At 40.4% G+C, this 26,628-nt stretch overlaps 1 protein-coding gene and 1 long non-coding RNA gene across 9 annotated transcripts in view; both read left to right on the top strand.

The window, feature by feature from the left end:
• LOC140631008 (uncharacterized) lies at positions 1-25,609 on the top strand. 2 transcript variants are annotated; one of them, XR_012028662.1, is made up of 5 exons: positions 1-336; positions 1,099-1,475; positions 3,280-3,381; positions 24,907-24,953; positions 25,337-25,609. It is a non-coding gene; the product is annotated as an uncharacterized lncRNA (long non-coding RNA). The 2 variants fall into 2 exon arrangements; XR_012028663.1 differs by lacking the exons at positions 3,280-3,381; positions 24,907-24,953 and having other exon boundaries at positions 4-336; positions 25,337-25,607.
• The window catches only part of CADM1 (cell adhesion molecule 1), a 325,352-nt gene that overhangs the window by 2,200 nt on the left and 296,524 nt on the right, over positions 1-26,628 (top strand). The gene's annotated exons all lie outside the window — the stretch shown is intronic.

Below are 26,628 nucleotides of genomic sequence, written 5' to 3'. Positions count from 1 at the left end.
ACTAAAAATGGGAGCCGTGCAACGCGCGCTTGGCAGCAGAGTAGGGTTAGCTGGTACCTCCTCTGTCAAGCCTGCTCATTGACGGCACCGGGTAGTAGCAAAATGTACTATATTTGTAACTATCTCGCCGTGAGAAGTTGCCTTCCCAGCGAGGGATGTATGCGGACTCGAAAGGAGAGCGGTCTGGAACTCAACCGTGCATGTCAAAGCTGCAAGAAAATTCTGTTGCCAGTTACCATGGAAGCAGCTTCTTGCTCTTGTGTACATCCGTTTGTACGCTGGTTATCAGATTGTGTTCAAATTAGAAAGTAATTGGGCTTGATTTGTAGCGAGGGGGTGAGATGACTTTCTTTAAATCTGTTTTTTTCTCTTCTGCGCTGCTTGGTGATGGCATTGGGAAGGGGTCTTGGCCTAGCCCCCAGGTCCTGGGCTGCCCGAGTTAGACTTCAGGTGGGCCCCGGGGCACTTTGCTTCCTTCGGCCTCTCCAGCTAAGCTTTCTCCCAGAGGCCTCCAGGTGCCACTGTCAGGTTAGAGAAACCTGTTGGCGTTGCCTTCTAACTTCATTAGGCGTGTTTCTTTTACGGGCTCGCTGGGATAGAGATCTGGGGCCATCGTGCTGTAGGTCCTGGTTCTGTCTTCCCCTGGAACTGAATCCATCCATCCCCTGGAGAGCATCTCCCATCCCACCCGTGGTGTGTGGATTAAATGGACGTTAATGAAACACAGCTGAAATGGGGTTATGGAGACTCACTCCTCCGTGTAAATCACGCCTGTTATTACGTTTTAGGTGCACGCGTGGTGCCGCTTCTCATCCCTCCTGAGCTGGTGGCTCACTGCCCTACTCTTACCTTTTTTGTAGCGTTAGAGAGGATGGCTGGTGGGTGGGGGTTTGTGATGGTGCTGGCAAGCCGAGGGGCCGAGTTTTGCTTGTCTTGACCTGTTGGGGCTTGTGTCCCGGGGATGGGGACTTTACAAAAGTGCCGTCCTGCTATTGTTGCCTTTCCCTGCATCAAATTGAATGGCCGCAGGAGGGACTTGCACTTGTCTGTGATAGCTTTGATAAAATATCCCTCATTAATGCCACTTTATATTTACAGTGTGTCACTGGAGACGCACAAGGCTTCATTTAGTGACTTGTGTGACGAGACAAGCTTGCATTATTTGCCTGGGACGTTTTGGAGGAACAAGAGGCCCATTGAGCAATCTTTTGAAATGAACAAATACGGAAAAAGGGGGGAATAAAAGAGCAGGCAGTTCTCTGGAACAAAGAGCTTTATTCATATGGATGTTGTACATGCTTTATCCAGTTTTCCCCAATGGCCCTCCTGGTTAAGGGGAGTGGGACAGGGAAGAAGCCAACAAGCAGGACACTTTCGCTTCCTCTCCCACTTCCTGACTTCATATTCTTACTGAGTCGGTGGTCCCGGATTCCCTGACTGCTCATCTTGCTCCACTCCCTCGAAAAGCCCAGAAGGTAACAGGTTCCTAGGTTTAAAAAGAGATTTTGAAATGCTTTCTCCTAGCTCTGAATTTCAGCCGAAGACTGTGCTAGCTACCTGTTGAGACTGCTGGTCGTTGGAGGACATACTGGTTGAAGGGAAAGAGATGTCACTTTTTTTTTTTTTTTTGACATGTGTCAAGAAGTGGTTGATAGAGAATGTCAGATTGGTAAGATATCTTGCAAACTGTAATATCAGTCTTACTATTTATTTTTAAAGAGATGCGGTAAAAACTGAAATCCAAATTTTTCATCATCATTAATGGTGCTCTTGGAGTTTTACCGTGACTTTTGCCCACACCTGGTACATTTTGGCCTCAGACCTAAGTGAATTTTTAGAATTCCTGGGTCTGCATTGCTACATGATTTTTCAGGCTTTACAAAATTGGCAGTATTGCTGTGAATAGAAACTGTCTCATTCTCTGGGTTTTTGTATGTGACATTTTAATGCCTAATCGGCCACTTGGAATTTACATTTTAGAAATGGGTGTGTGTGTGTGTGTGTGTGTGCGCGCGCGCGCGCACACGCACGTTTAACAAAAGGCCTGTTTTTATGTGGGAGATCTCTTAAATTGGGCCAAACTATGCTATGATTTGAATGGAAATTTACTAGCCTATGAAGAACATTTATAAGAAATAAATCCTAAGGATTCAAATGCTATATATCTCTTTCTTGGGAAGAATCGTACTTGACCATTACGCTGGGCATTTTTAGCTGAAAATCCAGCATAGAAAGGAGAAATCACACAGCGACATCTGTTGCAGAATTGAAAATTTGCTGCTTTGAGTTGGAAGCAATTAGTCCCATATAGGCACCTAATGGTAACCGTCAGTGGGTATATGCAAATACATCTGTACACACACATATGTATACATATAGACGCACATATACAGAAAATCACCCAGTACAATATTCATATTCACATTGAAATGTATATGATAGAAAATGTACCATTATAACACCAAAGCTCCTTTTTCTTATTACCTGTTGAGGAACTAGAGAGTCTTATAATCGTGGAATTTTTGTAAGGGGAAGGATGCTACAAATGGTCTGGTGAAATCTCATTATTTTGTAGTGAGGCAGCCGGAGCCCAGAGGGGGAAGGACCCTGCTGACCGTGGAACTGAGGATGAGCGGGTGATGCAGCCAGGCCCGGGAGCGGGTTCCTTTATGTGGAGTCAGCAGCCCTGTTCCACCTCCCAGCAGGGATGCCCCAGTGAGGCATGTGGATCATGGGCAGACCATATCTTGGCTAGGTCTAGTTTATATTGTGAAGACAGCAAGATTAATTGTTGTTCTGGGTAATAAACCCATGGATCAGAGGAGTGACCTCTGAGATAAAAGAACCAGTTCTTGGTAAGGTTGCCTTTGGTGTTGACAAATGATACTGAAACCTCTGGACTTTATTTGGCAGTGACCACATGAATGTCATCCAAGGCACCTCATAGGGGAGGGCTTTTGGATTTGTGTCCCTGTCATAAGTCAGACGTGTGAAAACTCGGTGTCAGGAGCCTCGGCTTTAGATATTTAAGCTCTTGATTTGTCTTTTCGAGGATTCATATTAACAGTAGACCTAGTTCCACGTAACTAAGGAAGAAAGGAAGAATCCTTAAGTCAAGAACGAGGACAGGTCTTGATTTTCTCACCAGGCATTCTTCCCTTTTCATGTAAGCAGTGAAAAGTCTGAGAACATTTTTTTAAAGCAAGAAAAAAATTATTTTCACAAGATGACTTTATTTTACATTGATCCTATTTTCTTTATTTTTCCATTTTATTCCAGAGATTTCCAAATATCTGCCAAAGTGGAAAGAATGCCATAATAAACCCTGTGTGCAAATCACCCAGTTCACTAAATTTTCCACCTGTGGTCAGCCTATCCTCGGTATGCTTCCCCCCTTTTCCCAGATTAGTTTCAACAAATCTTGGACATCCTGTCATTTGTTCCATAATTTACTTTAAAGAGATTCTCTATAAGATACATTTCCCCCCAACCCCATAATCACAGTATCATGAACTGAATATACATTTTCTCAGCTGGTATACAGAATTGTGGCCCTACCCATGCTTTACTGAGGTAGGGTGAAGGCTTATTATAGTGGCGCAAAGCCGAGGCAGAAACTAGAGAAGCCAGAGCGCAGATTACTGCCTGAGACCTTTTCGTGTGGTTTGGTTTATTTTGAGCAAGGTTTTGTTTGGATCGGATAAGATGAGTTTTATTGTTGTGTAAATATGGTTGTGTAAATATGCCGTAATTGTAGCTAATCCCTCAACTGCGGCGCACTATGGAAAGCACCCATGGCGAGATTGGCCATTTCCAGTTGTTCTCATAATGAATACTCTCCATCTGAGGACTTCTGTAGGCAAGGCTATTTTAGTTTGATGGCTGTGAGATACCTCATTCGTGTATTTATCTTTGAATGCCTCTGTGGTGTAAATGCCTTTGCGTTTTGTGAATATATGGCTTAAAAAAATGTCTTTCTCATTTCGAACTGGCTAAATGCTAATTTCAGCCTGTAATCTGTAAACCGAGGTGATCACAAAATGCCTTCTTTGGTGTGGGAAACCCAAACAACAAGCTGTAAGTATTTGGGGCTTATTTTTGTAGGATGGGGGTACAGGGTGGTAGGGAGAGAAAAGGTTACTATTTTTACTCCTGAATATTTGCCCTGTTGATTTAAATTAGGAATTTTAAATTTCAGTTAGAAATGCTGGAATGCTTCAGGGTTAATTTCTGAACTTCTTTGGTTTATGGGAAAATAGGTTGGTTCCATTTTCTAAGGTTCGTGAAATGTGAAGTGGTGTGTGTGTGTGTGTGTGTGTGTGTGTGTATGTGTGTGTCTGTGTTAAGAGGTTCTTTCCCAAATGTATTTAATGTGGACTATAAATGTGAAGCATTTGGTTTTTTTGGTTTCCAGCCAAACGAGTAATTACACGAGATGGTTTTGAGGGGTCTGAACATTCCTGGCCAGGTAAAAACCTGCCTCCTGCGCCCCTCTTCTGAGCTGGCCACGGTACCAGAAAAGCACAAAGGAATGCCTACATTCACGGATTGGGGAGCGCCACCAAAATCGAATAAGAAGCCTTTGTTTGGAAACCATCAATGAGGGAAGGGACCCACTGGAATGTTTGTAATTACAAGTGGCACCTCCTTGTTTAAATTTCAGAAGCCACAGTTTCTTTTTCAGAGATTTAAATTGCAGGCTCTAGCCAGCAGCTGCTGTTGTGGTTAATGGGCAGTTTCTCTTTGAAGATCTTCCAGTGCTGGTTCTCAAAAGCTTTGGTGCAGTTGGCCTTGAACTAGGGTTAGAAGAAAGAGAGCTGGAAGTATTTATATACATGTACCGCAAAAGTGACGTGTGGCCTTTATTATTACTCAAAAGAGCAACTTGGCAGCAAGGTTGAGAGAAAACAGCGTTGGAAAAAAAATCTGTTATGACTGACAGGTGTCTTGAATGGGGTGATTATCTTAAGAGAGATGTGGGTAGGTGGGGAAAATTTTTTCTTTTAGTAGATATTTTACTGGAATATAGTCATTTGACCCAACATTTTGATCTAGATATTTCAGAAATGTTAAATAGGCTTGAAACGAAAGCACCGTGATATATATTTAAATGCTACTCAGTGTTTGAAGATGATATTCCAGTGACATGGACTTTTAAAAATGCCTGGAAGAAGTAGCTTGCTCTTGGCAAGCTTCCTGGGTAAGGTAGGCGCTCTTGAGCTATCCTGCACGGAACCTCAGTGTCACATTGGAAGGGAGTTATGAGGTCCCCGGAGGGGACAGGGAGGACCTGCCTGCAAACAAAGGGTTCACCGGCCCCATCTCTCCCGTTGTCAGAACCGCATCGCCACTTGGCCCCGGTGAACATAAAAGTTAACATGTCAGAAACTGAAACTTTCATCTTTTCTGCCATAGGTATCAACTTTTCTCAAAGTCTCCATTATCACAAATGACACCACCGTCGTCCTGGTCTCCAAGGCCCTGAAATTTGGAGTCATTTTTTTTTTTTTCTTCCCTCCTTAGCTTTCACTCTTGGACTGAAATAAAACGGGGCTGATTGTTTCTCCATGACATTGTCTGGAAGCCTCGATGTCCTCTCTAAACTATGTTCTACTCACAGAAGCTTCCCAGCCAATTCCCCTGACCCGGGCACCTGCTAGTCAGGATGTCAAGTCCACCCACCTGCATTGTGATTCTTTTCTCAACAGGACCTGTGGCACTGCCCTTCCAGAACACCTAATCATTCCTGCTTCTTGCATCTGATTCGTAGTCCACCCTGTTTAGTTAACTGTTTTCTTACCCCTCCTACTCTGATTGCCCCTCTTTCTTACTACTTTTCTAGCCTGGTCCTGGTCTCCCTTGAACGGAGTTAAAAAGGGGTTCTGCTCTTGGCCTTCAGCTCATTGTCTTTGCATGAAACTGCTCTCTCACCTGTTTTCTCACTTGACTGTTTTGGTCTCTAGGTGGAAGCCTGCTGGTACTCCTTGCCTACCTTACGAATAAGCCTCTTCCCTTGGCATCTTCCGTTTCATTAACACGTGCTTATCTAAACTATACCCCAACACAGACCTCTCTTATTCTGCTTTACAGGTATATACAAGAGTATGTTTCTTTACAGTAAGCTCAAGTGTGCAGATGTTGTGGCCATTCTTTTAATGAAAATCTTAAGCATTAGCGTGCCGACTGTGCATGATGTCTTTTTGGTAGGACAGGTTCAAATACGGGTACTTACCATAGCACGAAAATGGTGTTACTGACTTAGCAGGTGACACGCCGGCAAAGTAAGGCTTTTAGACAAAAAGTCAAGTCTTGAGGAGTCAGAAGACTTCAGAATTCTGGGTCAGAGTGAGAGGGAGCAACTAACTTGGAGTCAATGAGATGTACCCCTCTGAAGATGGTCCAGAAGATATACCACCTTAGAAAAGTGTTTGGTGCTCATGTTCAGAATGTCTAGTTACTGAGAAGTACCTCCCTGGGGAGCTAGAAGCTCAGTGTGCTAAAACCCAGGCCTTTACTAGCCCGCTTTTTAAAGAGCTTTGACTTTTCAGACGTTGCTGCCTAACTCAGCTCAGTCATCTTGAGCATCAGGACGGGTCGCATTTTTGTTGATTGCATAGAGGGTGCCTTGTCACTGGCTTAAGAAAAAAATGAAACCTCTCAGTCTAACTGCTCATCTTGTTATCCTAGGAATCTCTTCAAAGCCTTTACCTGGTAATATTATATGCCATCTTTTTCCCATTATTATTATTATTATTAATATTATTATTATTATTATTATTATTTTTGGTCTGGCATCCTTCTGCTGCCGAGTTCAGAGCTTGCTAGTCGGAGGTTATATAGCATGCTAATTCAGTGATGTGAAAACACTAGATTATTATGGAGTATCTGGGGACAGTCTTGGGAAAAAGGTTGTCCGAAAGGGGTATGTGCTTGGCTCTTTGCTGGATGGATATACCTGTAATAAGCCAGGCCACCCGGATATTACTACAAGTCATCAGGTTGATTCTCTCTTCTGAATAGGAAAGGAGCATCGCTTCATTCCTCTTGCAGAAACCTTTACTTAAACGGTGAAAACTTCATAGATAGGGAGGAAAAAAAACCCAAGTTAATTTAGTACTAAATTACTGCTCAAATGGTTTTATCTCTTAAAAGGTTCAAGTACAGATTAGCTTAAATGACACTGAACTTCACTTTTCCTTGTGCATATCTTGTGAGCACACATCATTGTGAAGAGACCTCTGTCTCCTTTCTTTCAGCTTTGTTAGTAATCACACGAATGTTCCTTGCTGTTCAGTTCCCTTTTCTGAAGCAAATCTCTTCCATCTCTGAGGCAGGTTGGCAAGCGGAATACCCAGTTTAGGTTACAGAATAGTAAAATCTAGTGCTTTACTCAGGAGTTAAAAACAGCAAAAACAACCTACCTTACAGGGTGTTAAAAAATAAAATAAGGTCATATGTATGAATGTACTTGAGAAGAAAGTATGTTATATGTATGGCTCTTAGGAAAACAGCCGCTACTTACTAATAGGGGTTATGACTCTGGCTGCGACTCTTACTGTCACCAGGTTTGGGAATACTGAGAAATACTCTGCTGAAAGGATTAATTCAGGATGTACTCAATTCTCTTTAAGGTGAGACCGAAGAACAAAGTGGCAGTAAGATCCCACCTGGAGCCGAACGTTCTTTGGAAGTAAATAGAATCATCCAGTCTCCTTGGAGAAACTGGCAGTGATTAGAACCTCAAATTTTGGAGCTTTTAAACACAGGCAGGACTTTTTTACTCAGCCTCTTTTATTTTGTATGCTCTATTTAAACCAAGAACTTGGTATGTTCTGTAATTAACCTGTAAGGCATGTGGTAGAGAAATAAGAATTTAAAAATTATTTTTAAATCTGCTTTTGTACCAGGCATTGAATTAGGCACATTCATAGTTTGCTAGGTTGGTCCCTGTCTTCCAGAAAGTTGTAGTCTATTTTTTTCTTAACTTTTATTTTGGAAAAAAAATTTAAACCATAGGAAAATTAAAAGAAATTACAAGCATTACAAAGAATGCTTGTAAACCCCTTCCTAGATTCATCAAATGTTAACATTTTGTCCATTTGCTTTATCTAGGTCTCTGAGTCATTTATATTCACATATCTTTTATTCCTTTTTTTTTTTTTTTTCTGAACCACGTGGAAGCCAGTTGTGGGCAGAGTGGCACTTTGCCCTTGAGTCCTCCACCACATAGCTCCAACTTCTGAGAATCAGGACATTTTCCTGTGTAACCTCGGTGCCGTTACTATGTTCAAGAAATCTAATACCGAGTCCATATGCAAATCTTCCTGGTTGTTCCATTAATGCTTTTTATATGTGTTTCTTTGTCCTCCCTGATCCAGTATCCGTTGGAGAGGAGATTGTACATTGGATTTAGTTTTCACATCCCTCTCTCTCTCTCTCTCTTTTTTTTTTTTTTTTTTTGTGAAAATCTAGAAGCATTCCTTTGTCCTCCATTTTTTTTTTTTTTAAAGGAGTAGGGGGTGTTTCTGATGGTGTTGACATTTTGTTCAGTCCACAGCGATGTTTTGTACAATGTCCCACAGTTCTACAGATTGATCATTTCCTCATTGTTTGATTCAGATAACAGTCATAGCCTGGAGCACTGCAGAGCTGTTGTCAGTTTCTAATACTCTTACCTCAGTTTGTCCTGTTAGTGGTGACAGTGTTTAATCTCGTATTTGATAATAAAAGTTGAGTTACTTAGTTTAGCTGGATTCACAGACTTCTCCATTTTGTCCCTTTGTAATTAATGAGTAATTTGTGGGATATTTTAAGATTGGACATCCTGTACCCTAAAAACACTTGACTTAGTGATTTTGGCAGCATCAATAAACCTTGTCTTAATCAAGTATTACACGGGTGGTTACAAAATTGTGATTTTTCTGATTCTGTCATTTCTCCACATTGGGTGGTAGAAGCATTCTTGTGTAAAGAAGGGCTGTTCCCCTTCCTCTCCTCTTTTTTTAAAAAATCACAATGGTGGGGACGCCTGGGTGGCTCAGTGGTTGTGTCTGCCTTTGGCTCAGGGCATGATCCCGGAGTCTCAGGATCGAATCCCACATTGGGCTTCCTGCATGGAGCCTGTTTTTCCCTCTGCCAATGTCTCTGCCTCTCTCTCTGTGTCTCTTGTGAATAAGTAAATAAAATCTTAAAATAAAAATAAAAACAAAAATCACAATGGACTCATAGATTGAAAGAGAAAATTCAGTGTAATATATTTCATTATGTTGTATTTGGCCAGTGGGAACCCTTGGGTCTGGCTCTCATTTCCTTTTGATACATCTTCTTTAATTCTTAAGTGCTTTCTTATTTTCTGTCCTAAGAAAATGTCGAAGCTCACATTGTATTTTCTCTGCCCCAGACCTGGAATCAGCTATTTCTCTAAGAAGTCCTGACTCCTTTTAGTGGAAGAGTGGTATTTAGATACAAAGGAGGTGTGCTCATTGCTATTGACTTCTTGTGTCAGCAGACAGAACTAGGATATCTATGTATAATAAATTTATATATTTATTTATATTATTTTAACATAAATATTAAAGTAATATTTTAATAAACATTTATATATAACTTTGTACATTTAATTATATATGTAAATTATCTATCTATAAATTACCTTTCTGTCTCTCTATATGTCAATTCCAGTCTGATAACCCAATATTTTCTCCTCCTGTTCTTTTTTGTGTCTTTTTTTTTTCCCATGGTGAGAACCTTGCTTTCCAGCCATGCCAATGGTTTATAATTAATGCAAAAAAAATTTGAAATTACTCTACCAAGACCACCCTAGGCAACAAATCTACCAAATAAAGTTCAAAACCCTTTGCCATTCTTTTTGCCTTTAAAATAGATCCCACAGAGGTTAGACAGAGTAGTGTGTTTACAGGTTCACAAGTTAGTTCCTTTCCTCTGTGTGTGTGTGGGGGGGGTAGGGGGGGTGGATCAATTAGATATAGAAATACATAGTTAAGATCATTTGTTTCTGTTTATATTCAATTCTAGTTTTTTTTCTTCACCTGTTGATTTAATTATGTATTTTGAACATGTAAATCATTAATATAAAAACGATATAAAGAAGTCTTACTCCCTTGCCTGTGTTTTCTGGTACATTCCCACCTACCTTCCCATGGGAGCCAATTTCACTCCTTTCTCAGAGCCTTCCTGGTTTTCCTTTTGAAAAAATAATGGTAGCGTTGTGGGCTTTTTTTTTTTTTTTTTTTTTTTAAATTCTTTTCCACAAGCCATGTTAAACATCTGCCTATACCCTTTCTCCTTATTTGGAAAATCCTTGGGTCTCATATTTATTTTGATAATTTTCTACCCATTTGGCTTTATTTTACTTAGAAGCTATTTTTTTTTTTTTTTTTCCTATCTTCATGTCTCTTTCATTTCCTTCCAGGGGAATAGTTCTCTTTGGGCTGATGGAAGAATTCTTTTTTTTTTTTTTTTTTTTTTTAAGATTTTTATTTTAACTATTTGATACAGAGAGAGCACAAGTAGAGGGAGTAGGAGAGGGAGAAGTAGGCTCTCCACTGAGCAGGGACCCTGATGTAGGGCCCGATTCTCAGGACCTGGGATCATGACCAGGGCCGAAGGCAGATGCTTAACCAGCTGAGCCACCCAGGCACCCCTGAAGAATTCTTTATCTGCTTTTTCATTTAATTCACCAAGGTACTTGCAGCAAAATAGGGACTGCCCCATTCCATATAATGTAAGTACGTGTCTGTGATGTTTAATAACCATGACTTGCCCTGCTCCTCATCAGTCTTTCTTGACTCTTCTTTTCATCCAGTAAATTGGCAAATCTGTACCTCAAGCCTCAATGCCCCCATTCTTCCCACTCTCTCCCCACCTCCCCCAGTTGTGGTGTACTTACTTACTGTAAAATACACAGCCTTTTGCATTTAAATGTCAGATCATGTTCTAAAACTGCCTACTGGATATCTCAGTCTAGGGGTTCCCTAGTTAGCTCAAAAAAAAAATTAATGTTCTCATTAATATTAAGGGACCAGAATAAATTTTAAAAGGTAGCGATAGCAACTATCGTTCTTTTAGTGTTTTCATTCATGGTCTCATTTAATCCTTATTATCACCCTGTGAGTATTTACGTCTCTTACTGCATTTTACAGATGAGGGAGTGGAGAGGCATGTAGACCCCTTGTCCAAGAGGCTTAAGCAAGAAGTAGCAGAATGAGGTCTGTCTTCAATATCTATACTTCTAAACACTTAGCTGTATTTTTCTAAAATTCAAGATGTCTGAAACTGAGCCTAGCATCCTTCTTCCTCAAACCTCCCTCTGTCTTGTGTCTCCTATCCTGAGGAAGCGTACCACCATCCACCCCAGGCGTTAAATTAATCTGAGAGACATCTTAGAGTACTTCCTCATCCTACACCTCTCTTTAGTTACAAAGTCTTGCTTATCTCTTGCATTCACTCTATTTCACCACCTTCACTGCCTTAGTTTCCCCTTATCCACATTTTACAGATGAGGAAAGTAGTTTTACACTGATAGAAATGCCCCTTAATTGATCCATTTACCTCTAGTCTTGTCCTTTGTAATGCATCCCAAACACTGGCTTTAGACAGATCTTTGTAAAATACACATTTAGTTGTCACTTTCATGCTTAGAATCTTTAAATGTCTTCTTGGCCCCTTGAGGACAAAGCTCCTTCCTTGTGGCCTACAGTGTCCTTCGTCACCTCTGTCTTCCTCTCCAGCCCATTTCGTGCCAGCCACGTGTACCATGTTCTTTTTCTTAGGACTGGCTGTAGGTGCTACCCACCCACCATATTCTTTGCTTTACCAAAGTAAATGTGTCCTGGATCTGCTGTGCTCTCAGGCCTTTCTGTCTTTTGTGTGTGTTCCTCCTTTCTCCTGATATGTCTGATACGTCTGATTCTAATAAGACTTTTGGGATCCACTTCGAGCACTGATTCCTCAAGGAAATTTACTGTGATCTCTCAGGTTGGGTAGGTACCTTTATTTTTTTTAAAGATTTTATTTATTTATTTATTTATTTATTTATTTATTTATTTGAGAGAGAGAAAAAGAGAGAGGCTGCACAAGCAGGAGAGGCAGAGGCAGAGGAAGAGAGAGAATCTCAAGCAGACTCCAGTCTTGAGCGTGGACCCTGACATGGGGCTCAATCCCAGGACCCTGAGATCATGACCTGAGATGAAATCAAGAGGTGGACGCTTAACTAATTGAGCCACCCAGATGCCTTTTCTTTGTGTCTTTCTTCTTTACTTCCCTAAAGGGCTTTATCTGACTTAGCTGCTTCCTTCCTGTTAAACATGCTTCTCAGGATTGCCCTGAGTTCTTTCTGTATACCCGTGCATTTTATATTTGTCCAATTGTTTCCACCAACAGAAACGCTCCACTCTCTGGTCTCCCATACCAGCAGTTTAAATCCTATGCATACATAAAGATCCAATACAGTGTTTCTTTTTCAGATCTGATGCGATTTCCAACCTGAATGTAATGTCTTTTCAGCTTCCACTACAATTTCTCTAGCCATTCCATGATATTTAACACTTCCTACCTTATTTTAAGCCGACATGCGCTCATGGGTATGTGTCTTTTAGTCTTTCTGTAGGAAGGAGTACTTCTTATTCATCTTTGTATCCTCAGTAGCATAGAGCACAATGCCCTACACATAGTATGTGCTCAATAAATGTTTGTTGAAGGAATGAATGGGTTGGAAATTAGGTATGCGTTGTTGCCTATTAAGTCATTAGTAGCTGTTTCAGCATACGTGTGAACAGAGAACATGATAGTAAGTTAGTCTTGAAGACCAGTGTGAAGATAATCACTCCAAAAGTTTTTTGTTCACTTACTCTCTTCTTATATTATCTGATTTCCAATATGTATACAGCCTATCTTTTCTCCTTTGTTTTGAATACTGGTGGTTGGGGTATATGATTTGCACGAGGTCTTTGTGTTTATGAATTTCATTTGTTGTTTGTCTTATTATCAGCTTTTAGAATGAGAATTCTTAGTAGAAGTTGTTTGTTCTCTCTTAATGGATGGAGAGCCATTCATGTGCTTGACTTTTTCATAGCCTGAAGGACTGACGTCTAGTGTGTTTGTTCATACTTGGTTATTGGGCAATTAGAGAGATTTAGACTACCAGCCCAGAGAAGAGGACCTCTTTCCATTTATTTAATCACTTTGCAGTCTGGGGATGGCTGGACTTTGAGTCATTGTCATGCCATGTTGCGCTTTATAGTTGAGGCAGCAAACCAAGAAACTTATCTCTGAGGTCATCTGCCCTTCCTCACCTCAGTTTTCCTTAGAGTCTTGTCTTAAAATGGGGATATATTCTCAGGAGAGGCATGGTGAACTTAGGGAAATTTAAAACTCAGGGTAACAGTTTTTCTTGTACAGTAATAAAGATATATGTGGAGTCAGTGGCTACAGGATCAAAAAATAGATCTCGGTAGTTGGATCAAACGTGAGAAATGGCTTGTTGACGTTATGAAAAAAAATGAGATGGGTAAGGCAGTCTATCTTTTGAAGATGCCGCCACTGTTTGTGTGACTCTGTAGTTGGTGCTAAAGTGTGGCCAAATTAAGCTTATTTGCCTATGGCAGATCTAGTTTTAAACAGTAAGGTTTCCTGTGGGTCTGACATGGAAGATGGGAGAGATCTCCTACACAGGCCAAGGGAAAAGAGAGTTTGCTAACATCACCTTTTAATTTAGGAGAAGTTTGGAGTTTGTTCTTTCCTGTGAACATAGAGGTGGAACCCACTCTAACCAGAGTTTATTGCTGTAATATTTTTTAAATGCATTTATGACACTGATATATCTGTGACCTTGTAAAGGCGTTTTTAGGGGGAGGGGGTAGCCAGCCTTTTTTCTCACTGTCATAAGCGATGCCTGTTCAATAACTCTAACTTCTTGACAGTATTGGGAGGGGGAGGAGGACCTATCATAACTTGTTTTTTATGGCCTATTTCTAAAGTGTTCCTTCATATTCACATCCATCCATTTAGACTTCTCTCCTCCCTGCCTAAGGCATGCATCTAGCCTAGTCTGTGTTTGGTGCTTTAAATGCTTTGAATTATGGAGAATCATAGCATTTTTATTGATGCTTCCCTTGTAGCTATATAGTTCTGTATTGTCTTAGGTTACACAGCCTGCGTTTCTAGGGCATTGTGCGTGGATTATTGCAATTAGTTGAGGTTTTGAGTGGAATCACATATCTGCCTTGATTTCTACTGTGTGCCATTTTTCCCCCCTTTCTGGGTAGACATTTTTTCAGGGACTGTCTTCTCGGGAATCCCTCAAGTTGTGGTCATTAAACCTTCCTTCTACCATAAATCTTGGTAAATATATCTTTATCAGCATACCCTACTGTCAAGTAAATGATTTGATAGCAATATTCAAGAAAAATTATATCTTTGAAATACAGATTTTGTCAGTGCATTAATGTATAGTATATGATTGGTATTACTCATGAAAAAGAAGAGATTAGTTAATCAATTTCTTCTAGAATTAGATGGTTAATGCTTCAAGCATCCTATTTAAAAGCAATTGCTTCTAGGTCCTGTTGGCAGGATTGCTTATTTCATTATTCTGGTCATTTGCATGAAAACAAGTTGATGATTCTTTAAATAACCACCTCGTTCAGTTTTCTTTTCCTCTTGAAATGTTATTCCTCAAGCATTTTATTCCATTCATGCTGTAGCATGAATCAGGTCTAGAAAGTTAGACTTTCAGACTAACGTAGTAGCAGAACTTCCCTTCACCTTTTTTTAACAAAAAATGATCTCCCATTTTCATATTAATTTACCCATGATTACATCTTCTTATCCTTGTTTCGTAAGGTGAGTGCATACAGAGTTATGCTTTAATTGAATATTCTTCAAGGTTTTAGGATTTTTTTTTTAAATGAGGTCATCACCTTGAAGATTGTGACCTGAACTTTTCATGAACTAAAGGAACAAGAAAAGGATAGACTTAAAAAAAAATGTGGATATATAATCTACTCATAATGGAATAACTGATCAGAATTAATTCATTTTATAACATTGACTTGGTGCTAGCTCCCAAAGCACTCTACCATTTCAGCTAGAGAAGCTCCACATTTATATATTGGATCGCCAAAGGGTTCTCTTTGAAGCAAGTGCTTTTTGAAAAAGGTGTGAAAACCACTGGCCTAAACAGAATGAGTCCTTCAGGTTCAAAACAAAGCTGGAGAGAATGACACCCAGTTTAGTGAGAGCACATCAGGGGTGAGGTCAAAGCTGTGGGCAGCAACAAGGAATGCTCCTTTGTCTTGTCTTCCTCTCTTCATATTCTCTGTGGGGCCCTGGCAGGTATGAGGGTGGCTGCAGCAAAGAACTGGATAAGGAATTTTCAGATCACTGTCCTCTCTGTCTTTCCATGGGGGGACGTAAGGAAGGGAGGTGACAGGGAGTTGGAGTGCAGAAGGCTCTACATTTAAACCAAGTTTTGAAAACATGGGGAAGAAAGAGGTGAGAAGAAAGGATATTTCAGGTTGAGGGAGAGCCACATGAATCAAGGCTTACAGGTAGGAGAGCTGAAAGGGAGTGTGAGATGGGATTAGGGAAAGATAGCTGGTGCCAGGTTGCAGAAAGCCTCTGAATGCCAAATTTAGATTTAATTCAGGAGGTCATTGGAAACTATTGAAGGGATTTTGGATTTTGAGCAGTGAAGTGACATCAGATTGATGCTTTAGGAATGTGAATCTGGCAATGGTTTGTGCTTAGATTAGAAATGAGAGATCGATTAGTGGTCTAATAGTTCAATAAGACTTCATGAAAACTTGAACTAGGGCACTGAAGGAAGAATGGAGGTAGAATTGACTGGGTTCCATGGATGACCAGAAATGGGGATTGAGAGCAAATAAAGACTAGAAGCAATGGTGTGCTTTGATTTTGAACTTGGGTGGCTTAGGAGAACAGCTATTCCGAAGAACAGAAATAACAGTATCGTATGATGGGTTTAATAATGAAAGACAATGAGGTTGGTTTTGGATATGTTAAATGAGCTACTGTAAGAACATGGTGGAAATACTTAGATGGTAGTTTGAAATGTGGTCCTAGGGTTTAGAAGAGAAATGGAGAACAGAGGTAGAGATACAGATTTGAAAGTCATCCGTAAAAGATTTGATAGCTGGAGTTATACATTATGCATTGAATCACTTACCTAGGTGATACACACATATTGCAGTGCTGATGTGTAGCCTAGCAGTGAGTTAGGCACTAGAGATGAGCGTATGGGAGATCCTATAGGTAGATCCTTAAAGAAAGTGTGTTTTGGGAGGACAGTGTGGTGAACCCCAAGAAGGACGAGTCAGGGAACAGGAGAATAATGTTGTAAGTGTGAGATAGGCAGAGTTGATGTGGGATGGAAGTCCGCCATCTAAATGGCTGAAGGGTCATGAAGGGGAGAGGGGGAGGGTCACCTTGGAAGTGAATGAATTCTGGGGAGGAGGTTGTAGAAGAATGAAATTAGACCGGTAATAACCTAGCCCAGTCACACAGCTAGGATGTGGCCACACTGGAATGAGTTTCCATGTTTTGGACTGGTACGTACTCCAATGAGTTCAGTGCCCAATGTAGTACACCAGTACAGCAAATTGTGCCTTTAACCATGGTATAGGGAGCTGTCGAGAGTCTGTTCAGCCTGTCCATATTACTTAAAATGTTTAATTAAGATTCTTGAGGTTGTAGTGTTGAATAAAGAGCAAATTAATGAACTTCACAACTGTCCTTGCATTTCATATAATGAGTGACAGCTTTGGCAGGCGTAAGCATGCAGGGAAGATAGATGGATGCTGTTTTTCTGGAAGTGTGCTCTTTAAAAGCCAGCACCAGACAACAAAAACAAATCCTAGTGTAGTACAGGGAGCACTTCCAGGATGGCAGGAAGAATCTAGGTCAGCTTCGCGGCCGCTCCTGTTCTTTAGGTAGATTAATGTTTGCCACCCTCGTTTTCAACATGCTGTGTGAAGTCCAGAAAGACCGTGCATGGTTCCTTAGCACATATTAGCTGGCAGGGGGTCACAAATTAAATTGATGTGTGGGAGCATTTTGATTTGCAGTTGAGTAGTGAGAGTGTGGCTTGGGCCTAATATGGCAACCTGCTGAGTTGTGGTCTGCACTGCCTGAACTCTTCTTTCAGGTAAAAGATATATCCTTGTGGAAATTTTGCATGCTACCTCGAGATGACTGCTCTTCTTTTACAGGTGGGATGAGCAGAAAGTAGCTCAGTTTAGCTGAGGAGCTCTGAAACTAGAGCTGGCAAGTCCAGCATCTCAAGCATCTTTTCTCTAGCCGTGCCTCTCCATTGCTGCTCGATAGAACCTTCTGTGATGATGGATAGTCTCTGTCTGTGCTGTCCACAATAGCCACATGCCACACATGACTGTTGAGCACTGAAACGTGGCTATTGAAGTGAAGAGCTGACTTTTTAATCCTGTCTCATTTTATTTATTTATTTATTTATTTATTTATTTATTTATTTATTTATTCATTTTTTTAATCCTGTCTCATTTTAATTAAATTTAGATAGTCTCAGATGGACAGCAGAGCCCTACACTTATAAATTAAGAAGCCAAATTCTCATGCTCATTCCATAGCATTAACTGGTGAGAGAGGTAGTTGGAAGAGGCGTTGGGGTAAGGCATTGACATTCACCCCAAATTCAGTAGTTTCATCTTGGATACTGGACTCAGCTATCGTGAGCATCCAAATGCACATTTTTCTCAACTTTTCCCTTGCATTTAAAGTCGGAAGGCTTCTGGAATACCCTAATTGTCCTTTCTTTATTTGAGGAATTACCCCTTTTGGCCTCAGAGGGATGGAGCTCATCAAGTCCATAGATTAATAGCTCTCGTTTTGTCCTTAGGACGCTAAATCTTGAAGGTTACTGTTAACATGACTGAATTGCTGTATGCCAATTCACATTGTTATCTTTTTTTTTTTTTTTTGATACTGAAAGTGAGTGAAATGTGAAAAAAACATTATTCATTTTAAATAGTTTTGACTGCCAGGTTAATGCGACTCTTAAGCGGAGCTTCATGAGGTCTGGCCATCGTAACTGCTTTTAACTTGATTTAAAGTTCTTAAACATTCTGAATTGCTTCACCTAATCTTTTTATACTGAACGTACAATTTTCAGGCTCTTTTTTATTTTCAAATCCATAACTGACAGCTGCTCAACACCTCATTCAAATAGTTTTAAGAGTTTTAGAGAAAAGTTACGACAGCCTGGATTTACTGACATCAGTTGGATTGAGATATTGTGGATTTAAAGATGATAGGACGGAGGAAGAAAAATATGAAATAATTATTGCATGTTCACTGCTTGCCCAATGACAGTGATTTGAAGCTTAGTAACTAACAAAACTGAGAGGTAGCAGAAGGACGTTTGAGTTAAGTTTCAAAACTTAACATAAGGAATGACCACTTTGAAAGCAAAATTTTTATGTGTGGTCCTATTTGTTTGACTACATTTTAAAGAATATTGGTGCACAGAAATGCCTCTATACCAAAACCTCACTCCAGACTTTCTTGAAGTACTCTGTAGATTCTATGGGAGAGAGTCTGTGATGTCTAGTATACAGCAAGTGTTTCTTAGAAAATGACCATTTTTTAGGAGAAACCAAGGCCCTAAGGCCTTCTGCCTCTACTTCTAGTGACAAATGGAATTGCTGTGTGACTCAACTCAAGAAGACTGTTTGCCATAGTGAATATTGAGAAGCGTCACAGTGTATTGTCTCAGATTAAAATTAATATGTTTTGTCCTCCATTTTTTAATGCTTTTTGAGTAAATGCTGCATGCATATCTGCGCGTGCTCGTGTATATACCACCTACTATGTGTTTGACTCTTTGATAAGTCAAAGACTTACAAAGATGAATTGTATAGTGTCTTTTCCATCCAGGGACTTATATTTTAGGGTCTTGTGCAGGATACAGTGAAAATCACAATGCTGTATGTTAAGAACAATAACAGACATAGTTTAGTGCTGCAGAAGTATAGAAGAGGAGTTAACTCAATATGCAGACTTGGAGTCAGGAAGGACTTTCTGGGAGGCCCTTGAGATGAGTGTTGAAAGGTGGGTACGAGACAGCCATGTAGATGATATTAGGAGCTTTTCCAGGTAGAGAGATAATATATGGACAGATACAGAGACATAAAAAGCTTGGGGGATTTGGGGAACTGCAAGCAGTTTGGGAGGGCAGGGGGCAAAAGCCTTGGAGGTAGCAGCAAAAAGTGAAGGTGGGGAAGGTGGGTGGGAATCAGGTTGAGGAGGGCCAAGTCTGGGCTCTATCCCAAGGTGAGTTGCCCAAAGGGGGTGCCGGGGGTGGGGTGATGAGGATGAGATCCACCGGGTGTGGAATGCCCTGCGGGGAGAGGGTGGGTTAGAGATAGGGTTAGGGAGAAGCCATGGATGAAGGTGTGGTTATGAGGGCCTCAACTCAGGGTCTTGCTAAGCAGTTTGGGAGGAAGTTGGTTTCAAGATATATTCCCGTGGATATAGAATTTCATGACCAAGTGCAGGACTGAGAAGAGAAGGAGGAGCTTAGGTTAAGGATCACCTTCTGGCTGGGTCACCCAAGTGGTGAAAAGCTCACTAACCAAGACAGGGAGTTTAGAATCCCAGGCGGTGCTGTGATTAAGGGCAGTGGTTCAGCATTGCTGAGGTCTGTGGTGTACCCCTCCCCTGCTGGGGGAATGTCTCTGCATTCCACAGCACTCACTTGGAGCCATGGCTATGGACAGGCTCTCCTAAGAAGAAGGTATCCACTGGGGAGGAGCGGGGCTAAGGAGGGTACTTCAGGGAATGTCAACAGTTAAAGGAAAGGCAGGAGGTGATCCAGTGAAAGGAACCAAGCAGGAAAACCAGGGAGGCTTTGTCTTAACATCCAAGAGAGAAGAGAGTGCTAGGAAAGGGAGGGAGAAGCATGGTCAGATGCGAGAAGGAGGTAAGATTAGATAAAGGAGGCCATTCTCGGACCTGGCACTTAGGCGTTTACAGGGGAGCTCAGCGCAGTGGTGAGTAGAAACCAGATGGCAGTGGGTGGAGTGAATGGGGAGCACAGAGTGGGAGGCAGGAGTCTAGACAAGTGTTTTAAGAGACTTAGCTGGTGAAGGTAGGGCAAGGGAGAAGGAAGTGGAAATAGGAGGTGTAAGATTGAGGGGGATTAAAAAATATATATGTATTTAAAATAGACTTGAAAATATGTGTATATATATATATATATATATATATGTGTATATATATATGTATATATATATATATAATATATATATATATATATATGTGTATATATATATATATATATATATTATATATATATATATAATAGAAGGTAATATGGGCGCCTGGGTGGCTCAATTGTTTGGGCATCTGCCTTTGGCTCAGGTCATGATCCAGGTCCTGGGATTGAGGCCCACATCAGGCTCCCTGCTCAGCGGTGAGTCTGCTGCTACCTCTCCCTCTGCCCTCCTCCCCTGTGTTCTCTCTCTCTCAAATAAGTAAATAAAACCTTTTTTTTTTTTTTTTTTTTAAAGAAGGAGGTGATGCTGAGGGAGATAGAAGATAAAGAAGTGAGAGTTGGTCGTTGAGGAAGCAAGCACCACATGAGGAAGGCTGGGAGGAGAAGAGACCCTGTTTTCTCCCTTGACAGAGGGAATGGGGCGGAGGAGGGCTTGAGAGCAAGGGTGGGTGTGAGTTAGATTGCATGTGGTGCAGCTCCTTGGGAAAGCGGGGACGGGGCTCAGGTTGTGCCAGCAGAGGATGGATGGACACAGGGGGGAGCCAAAATACTTTGGCTGATGAGCTGTAGTGATCACTGCCCATTGGCCTAGCTGGGGCGGTGGCCTGGGTTCTCCTCTTTCCTAGGTAGATGCTTCCCTCTGGAGGTGTCCTTGATAAGCTTTTCTCGTTGAGATGGAAGGCAGGTCAGTATGTCACGGACATTTAGAGCTAGAGGGACTTGGGAGGTCACACAGACTAACCTCCTTATCTTGTAAATGAGGGCAGTGAGAGTCTGAAAATTGAAGGGACTTAGTCATTAAATCCAAGGCCAGGACCAAGCTCCAGGCTTCTGATTTGCAGCCCAGGGCTCTCTTCCCTGTACCCTGCTGCCTCCTTGATAAGGATTATGAATAAATCCAATTCATTATAAATGCTCTTAATGTCCTCTTTTGGACACCGGGAATTCTATATGATTTTCTTTCTCTCCCAGCTATGTTTCCCCTTCTCTCTGTTGAGGTCGAGCAGGTATGGCCATATGCTGGGCTGCTAAAACAAAAAGTATGTTTTTCTAAATGGAGATATTTGATTAGATGAGAATATTTGGAACTCATAAAAGGGTAGATCTTAAATGGTGAAAGGTTTGGGATTTTTAGTCTTACAAATTTGAAAGATAGGTGGATTTATTCATTATGCATCTGTTTGTTTTAAGGTTCATATATTTATTCCATATTTCGAGAGTAACTACCTACTAAGTGCCAGGTGTTGTGAAGGGAACACCTGTTCCCCTATGTGTCCGAATGTCTGTTGAGAACGGACTCTCACGTTCTTTCCATGTAGAGTTTCAGGTTTATTTTTTTTTTAATTTTTATTTATTTATGATAATCACAGAGAGAGAGAGAGAGAGAGAGAGGCAGAGACATAGGCAGAGGGAGAAGCAGGCTCCATGCACCGGGAGCCCGATGTGGGATTCAATCCCGGGTCTCCAGGATCGCGCCCTGGGCCAAAGGCAGGCGCTAAACCGCTGCACCACCCAGGGATCCCGAGTTTCAGGTTTAGTATCAGTAACTGGTGCATGCCTTCTTGGGATCTGCTATCTCCATCCTTAGCCTAGACGAGAAGCAGACAACAGCACGTCTGTTGGATAAACACAGATTTGGCAGGAGTGATTCACTGTGGAGCAGGGGACCCTTAATTAATTATCATTGTTTATAATACATTTTTCTCCTTTGTTTCCAAGAATGAGAATAATTTAGCAATACTATTGATAAATAAAACATAAAAGGTCAGTTATGGTTGCCCTGGTAACTGTATTTCTCGGCAAGTATTTTGTTTGCCATGAAATGTGTCCTGGGTAATTTACTGGAAACCAGACTCTGAATGTCATGACTTTTTGTATTTGAGTTTCTTATGCACTTGTTTAGGAGTGACAATTTGGTAGGCTTTTTGGGGTTGGATTTTGAAGCTACCTGTGTGATGGGGATCCTTGCATATCTCCCTCCCTTTTTGAAGACAGACAAAACTGTGATTATAGTGAATCTATTGGAGTCAAAGAAGAACTCCCAGATTCTAATGTGAGACTTATGACTTGTTTTTCAATGATTTTTGGGATACGTGAAATTTCTTAAAATTGGGATATTTTTATGTAGAGTGTGGACAATGCATATTTTCTAATAACTAATCAGGAATGTGTTAAAACATACCTTTTGATTTAATACCTATGCAATTAATTTTGAGTAGAATAAATTATTTTCAAAAAAGTATTAAAGATGAAAATCAAAATAATTAAGCAATTACAGCAATTGCTACCTTGAAGATTTTTGGTAGTATGAATTAAAGTTAAGTGGATAATTGGAAAAAAAAAAGTTCAGCATATTCTATGACCCCAAACAAAAACCTGTTTCACAGAATTCAGCTTACAGAAATATTTTAAACATATATACAGAAGGATGTAACTGCTGCATTGTTTTAACAGCAAAAAATTGGAAGCCAACCCAAATGTCTGTCTTTTAGAGACTGGTGACATAAATTATGGTCTGTCCATATAATAGAATACTTTGTAGCCATTAAAAAGAGTGATGTAGATCTAAGTCTACTGACAGGAGAAGATTTTCAAGATATATATTCAGAGGTTGAAGAAATGCAGCTTGCAGAACACTGTATATGTAGAATGGTCGATCCTATTTCTCTTAAAAAACTTAACATTTTCTATATAATAAATCTGCAATGCATATAATTTAATTAGTATATTCATTCCAAATTTGAAGAATAAACAAAGCTATTAACAATGGTTATCTCTGGAGAGTGGAATTATGAAGGACTTTTACTTTCTGAGTTATATTTGTAAACTGTTTGAAATTTCTGTAATGAGTGTAGGTTACCTTTGTAGTTGATGAAAAAGAAAGGATATAAAGCCTGCCGTTTAAAAGGTCTAAAAAAAAATTGGTCGCAACGGATGATGCATTAAAAAAAATACTGGGGTGCCTGGCTGGCTCAGTCAGTAGAGCGTGTGACTCTCGATCTCAGGGTTGTGAGTTTGAGTCCTGCATCGGGTGTAGTGATTATTTAAAAATAAACTCTTAAAAAAAGAAAAAAAAAGAGAAAGGAAAGAAATTGATGTTGCATGTAAATACATCAGCCTTTGTAGAAACTCTATTTGCTGTTTGTTTTCGTCTGGATACCTTGGACTTTGAAGAAGTGTTTATCTGTCTTATACCCTTTATACTGACAGGTTTTTAACTCTTAACTAGATACCTACGAGCTGTTTTGTTTGCCCACATTTCAATTGTTTTTTTAGCATACCTTTTTCTTTAGATTATCGCCTTGCAAGGTCACCTGTTTATTTCCACTACTTAGTTGCAGCTGATGATGCTTTGATGGATATTTTTGCTTTTTGTTAAAAGAAGTTTTGGTGGCCCAAATACTGGATTTGTTTTAGCTTAAAAATTATATAAATTCTATGTACCAGGGAGTGTAGGAATGGAATTTATGGTCTTGAGGATTTCATCTGGTTGTGATTTGCTAGATCCTGACTCTGTTGTGCTTAATGTATAGGGGGGAGGGGTGTGTGTGTGTGTGTGTGTGTGTGTGTGTGTGTAGGGGCCATGTCCTTGTCTCCTGCAAACAGTGCAATAGCTAGCGATTTAGAGAAGAGGCTTCCCAGAAGTACAGTCAGTTTGTCTTTTTGGAGAGGAGTCATCAATGCAAATAGGATTAGGAAGACTGTGCACTTGGGCCAGCTGTTGATGGCCATTCTCAGATTCTCAGTGTGTAGCTTAGTTTGTTAGCACACAGTGGAGCAGAAAAGAGTCACTATTTCAGACCCTTGCTGGGAGGTTGACTGTTTCAATGCAGAGATGGTATCTGTCAGAGTAAAGCTATAAAGTGAGGTAGATCTTAGATCACAGTACTGACGTGGTGGATATACTTTAAGTATCTGGTGACTTAATACGAATTAGAAAACAGGCTTACATTTTTAATTTTCTTTCTTGCCTTAGTTACACAAAGCTGGGTAGGGAATGCCTTTTCTTGGAAATAACCATTGGATTTTTGTCCTTGGGAACAACATGAAAACATGCTTTTAAAGATATTGTAGATAAGAGGTTGCATGGGTTAAGATTTAAGTCCGTGTTTTTCAAAAATTGTTTAGAGCATGACTCATGCAACCATATGCACAATAAATTAGTATGTTCAGTGTGTCTTTGTTATTTTTTTTGCAGTATGCTTTCATGTCTCCTTCCGTTCTTTTTCTATCCATCCAAACCCACGCACTGTCTCCTGTCCATCTTAGTCTATCCATTTTTGTATCCAGTCCCACCCTACTGTACCCTCCTCTGTTCTGTCCTTTCATTTCTAGTCTGTTTCATTTAAACAAGTGCTGAGTGGCACCCATTAAATTTATTTTAAGACGCACCATTTGAAAATCATTGATAGCAATGATGGCAGATTATAACCAGTAAGATCAGCTTGGATGTTCTATTTATTTTTGGAGTGTTGTCTGTCATTTTCTGTAGAAGTGTGTGTGATAACTTTTATTATGGTGTCCATCTCGTGGTTCACGAGCTTAGTAAAATGACCAAATTAAGCTACCTTAATGTGAGATACATATGATTGTTGATTTCAAAGCCCTCTTTCTTCTAGGAGAGTTTTGAACCAAGAAATCGTTGTCTTCATGACTCTTCTATCGTGTAAGTAGTCTGGGTGTTCAACAGTGCTAATAAAGTCTGCATTTCCTCTGTGCCGATCATGCCTAACAAGTGTTTTAATTCCCTGGGCGCTTCCTCCTATCACGCATCCTGCTTGGCCCCTCCACACTGCCATCCTTTGACACACACCTAGAGAATGCAAACCCATTGGAATGGTGGCCAATGGTTCTGGGCCTGAGCCTCCAAGGTGTGGTAGTTCTGCCTCAGAAAAAGAAAGACAAACAGATCACTGGTCACCCAGTATACTTAAAGGCCACATGGAAACGATCTTGGATTATCTGGCCTTGGTCATTTTTTTATTATTGTTAATTTCATGTTGACTTTGTTGCTGAGTCATTTAACTGAATTTTAACCTCTGTTTTTAGATTACATGACCGGAACAGAAGTTACCTTCTTGAGACTCCTGAGAGAGCAGACCTAAACATGTATCTTTACTTATTGTAGAAGCCAGCTCAATGCCAAGCAAGATTGATCCTTGATAAATGAATTGATTTGATTTGAGCCTGAATTGGACATGAAATACCGAGACCGTGGGAATACCATAATCATTTTTAAATGTTACTGAGTGCTTACTCTGAGCTCATTAAATCCCTTATCTGACCGAGTTCTCAAAACTATTCTGTGAAGTAGGTACTGTTTCTAGTGATAATTTGTTTTTAGGAATTTGTTAAATTTACTTTTTGGGGGAGTACAGTTCTTTAACTTTTTTTTTTTTTTTTTAAGATTTTAGTTATTCAAGAGAGACACAGAGAGAGGCAGAGACACAGGCAGAGGGAGAAGCAGGCTCCCTGTGAAGAGCCTGATGTGAGACTTGATCCCGGGACTCCGGGATCATGACCTGAGCCAAAAGCAGTCACTCAACCACTGAGCTACCCAGGAGCCCCTGTTAACTTTTGACATATGGATACAGAGTGTAACTACCCCATGGTACAAGACTGCCTGGTCACTGTACTGTTCCCTCACTTGCCCAAACTCCCTAATGCCCTTTGTAGCCAAACATTTCCTCTGCTCTTAAAAATATTTTTATGGTTTAGGGGCGCCTGGGTGGCTCAGTCAGTTTATGTGATGGACTTTTGTTTTGGGTTTACGTCATGATCTTGTAGGTGGTAAGATTGGGCCCCAGCCCAGCCCTGTGCTCAGCAGGGGAGTGGGCTTGGCATTCTCTCCCTCTGCACCTCCCCCTGTATGTGTGCATGTGCTCTCTCTCTCTCATAAATAAATAAATTAAAAAATATTTTTATGGTTTAATTTGATTTTATGAGAGATGTATGGCATTTAACTACATAATTTGTAAAAGAAACCTTTCATTTTGAATGTGAGTCTGAAATTTTGTAGTGACACAAAGTGAAAATATAGAGGATTTGTTATTAAAAATTCACATTTTACGGGGGCGCCTGGCTGGCTCAGTCAGTAGAACGTGCAACTCTTGATCTCAGGGTCGTGAGTTTGAGCCCCATGTTGGGTGTAGAGATGACTTAAAAAAAGAAGAAAAAATTCACATTTTACATCCAGAAGTCTTGCCTGTTAAAAAATATCATATGCCTTGCTTTTATTTTGTTCTTTATGCACAGGGCTTAGTAAATTTGCCAAGACTAGAGTGAAGAGAAAAAATTTAAAAATATCCTTTGACATCTTTTGAGTTGATACTTTTGAGTTC

This window comes from Canis lupus, chromosome 3, assembly GCF_048164855.1.
Source record: "Canis lupus baileyi chromosome 3, mCanLup2.hap1, whole genome shotgun sequence".
Lineage (NCBI taxonomy): Eukaryota > Metazoa > Chordata > Mammalia > Carnivora > Canidae > Canis > Canis lupus.
Note: the sequence above shows the minus strand (reverse complement) of the source record. Positions and strands in the feature narration are given on the sequence as shown.